The sequence below is a fragment of the Coenobita brevimanus genome, chromosome 80 (genome assembly GCF_032717465.1).
Source record: "Coenobita brevimanus isolate Jiangsu-jjx chromosome 80, ASM3271746v2, whole genome shotgun sequence".
Taxonomy (NCBI): domain Eukaryota; kingdom Metazoa; phylum Arthropoda; class Malacostraca; order Decapoda; family Coenobitidae; genus Coenobita; species Coenobita brevimanus.
The window spans coordinates 40,201,688-40,204,778 of NC_137033.1; the positions used below are offsets into that span (position 1 = coordinate 40,201,688).

General features: G+C 43.8%; 1 non-coding gene across 1 annotated transcript; it reads left to right on the forward strand.

The window, feature by feature from the left end:
* The first annotated feature begins 2,447 nt into the window (after positions 1-2,447).
* Positions 2,448-2,566, forward strand: LOC145409456 (5S ribosomal RNA). Its single transcript, XR_013899110.1, has one exon. It is a non-coding gene; the product is annotated as a 5S ribosomal RNA (ribosomal RNA).
* The last annotated feature ends 525 nt before the right edge of the window (positions 2,567-3,091 follow it).

Here is a 3,091-nt window from a genome sequence, read left to right on the forward strand (position 1 = left end):
CCACTTGACTTCCTAGCTCCCCAAACAGAATGCTAAGGGCCCATACCTGCTCATACGACGTGGTGTGCGCTCCCCAGGCCACGATGTGCCAATCTTACCTCCCCATGTCCATACCATGTGGCAGCACGTCCCACAGCTCCGTCCTCGTCCTTGTCCTCGTCCTCGTCCTCAGAATTCTGGTTCCAAATCACACTGGGGATAGGGATAGGACCCATACCGATGCCTTCTTTGCCTCCTGCCCTCTCATCTAGCAGCACAGTAAGTCACATGCTGCCGCTTCCTGGGAGGCAGGACTTCCTCATCACTGCTGGTGGTTTCTTCCTCCTCTGGCTTACACATAATCTTTGTCCATATCCTGCGTCGTCCAGTGGGGAATCACTGTCACCAGTAAAGGTGTCCAGGGCGACTTGAATTTCGCCCTCTGAGAGACCTCTCTTAGCCATGTCTGAGCATGACCGTTGCTACCAGGTGAGTGGACGAGCGGCAGGTTAGCGCGGGTCGCGTAGGGTCGCCAATGTCCCCGCCTGGTGGCAGGTAGGGGAAGGTCATGTGAGGATACGTACCGCAAATCAAGCGCAAAATTTGAAAATTGTCGAAATTATGCACTTTGCAATTGCGCGACGTACTGGTACGTCGCCGGGACTGGCAAATGCAAATCGTTGCAACGTACCCATACGTCGACGGGACGGGGCGGGTTAATGTGCTTTTCTGTTGACAAACTATCTTGGACCAGCACTCCCAAATCTTTCTCTTCTCTCATTTTTGTGATTAATTCATTACCCAACGAATAATTCTGTGATGGCCTCCTGGTACTTTTACCCATTTCCAGTATTTTACATTTCTTTACATTAAATTTCATTTCCCACGTCCGGCTTCAATCATGTATCCTATCCAGATCCTCCTGCAGCATTTTACAATCCTCCTCAACCTCTACCTTTCTCAAGATCTTTACATCATCAGCAAACAGACTTGCATAACTGTTCACTCCATCTACCATACCATTTACGTAAATCAGGAACATTACTGGCGCCAACACCGAGCTTTGAGGGACTCCACTTGTTACTTCCCTCCATGCAGACATCCTGTCCTTTATTACTGTCCTCATTTGTCTGTCTCTCAAAAAGTCTCTCATCCATTCCAGGAGTTTCCCCTTCAGTCCTCCTATATATTCTAGTTTCCACATTAGTCTCTTATGAGGTACCTTGTCAAAGGCCTTCTCTAAGTCTAAGTACACACAATCCACCCAACCATCTCTCTCCTGTACCACATCAATCGCTCTGAGTAAAAGCTCAACAAGTTGGAAACACATGACCTTCCACTTCTGAATCCAAACTGACATTCAGTTAGAATATTCATCTCTTCTAGAAATTTTATCCATCTGTCTTTCAGGATTCTCTCACACAATTTTGCGACCATGCTGGTTAGAGACACTGGTCTATAATTCAGGGGTTCTTCCCTGTTTCCTCCCTTATAAATTGGTACCACATTTGCCCTCTTCCATTCTTGTGGCACTTTCCTCTGTTCCAGAGAACACACGATTAAACTGTGAATTTTATCTGCCAGTTGTTCTCTGCATTCCTTCAGTACCCAGTTAGAAATTCCATCAGGTCCTGGGGCTTTCCTTACATCTTGAGTTTCCAGTAATTTATACACTTCCTGTACCTCCACTTTTATATCTTTTATCACCGGTACATTTCTAATCACTCACTCCCTTTCCAAAAACTCTTTTTCATTAGTGAAAACCGGTTGGAAACATTTGTTCATTATTTCTGCTTGTACTGCTGCATCTTTATAGACCTCTCCTACTTTCAGTTTGGTGATTCCTTCCTTTTTGTTTCAGTTTGTCATTAACAAATCTATAAAACAGTTTGAGTTCATCCTTGCATTTGTCTGTCATACCTTTTTCAAAATTCCTTTCTGGTTCTCTACGTATTCTTGTGTATTCATTTCTAATTCTTTTATATTCTTCCTTTGCTCTGTTGTTACCTCTCTTTCTCCTGTTGTTCCACGCCTTATATCTCTCTTTTTTTGCTATCATACACCTTCTATTAAACCACTTCTTTTTCCTGTTTTCTTTCCCTCTTACTCTTGGTACAAATTTTTCCACTCCCAAATTATAGAGGTCTAGAAAGATATCCCACTTCCTCTGTATCTCTCTTGTTTCTCTGAATTTTCTCCAATCCACGTCCTCAAAAAATTTTCTCAGTCCTGTAAAATTTACTTTCCCAAAGTTGTCTCTTCTCTGTCTATGAAGCTCGTCTCTTGGCTCGACGTTCCCTATTGTCATCTGGAACTCAGTGACCACATGATCACTTTTTCCTATAGGACAGAAATATTTCAATGATTCTGTTACATCGGGTTCTTTGGTAAACAGTAAATCTAACCTTGCTGGTGTGTCCTCACCTCGGAACCGTGTCCCTTCTTTGACCCATTGCGTCATCACATTATTCAACGGCCATGCCACGTTGAGTACACTGCTTCCCGTTCGATCAGCGAAGTTAAGCAACGTTGGGTCTGGTTAGTACTTGGATGGGTGACCGCCAGGGAACACCAGATGCTGTTGGCATCCCTACGTGTCAAGTGGGGTTGGTGGAGGATTAGTGCCCCTCCCTGTAAAACAATTAACTCTAAACCCTTGGCCACCCTGTCTGGGAGACATGGCGTCTGGCAATGAATGTATATATATATATATATATATATATATATATATATATATATATATATATATATATATATATACCTATGCTTCCCCCAAGGAAAGGGAGGTAGCCGAGACAGGACGACACACTCCCCATTACTCATCTATTCCAACACATTCACTCGCATCTTAGCCCCAAAGGGGAGAAGGAACAGATCCTCTCTGCATCACACCGCACAAGGGTCAACTACGAAGTGTAATCAGTGACATCCTCAGCAGGGCCCGACAGCAGAGCTGGTTTACCCCTGCCACATCATAATAGACCCATCCCCTTACCCGCACCTGACCTGACTAGCTGATCAGACCATATATATATAATATATGAAATATCTATAACTCTCTCAATATATATCTATATCTATCTATCAACCTATCTATTTCTCTCTCTTTCTT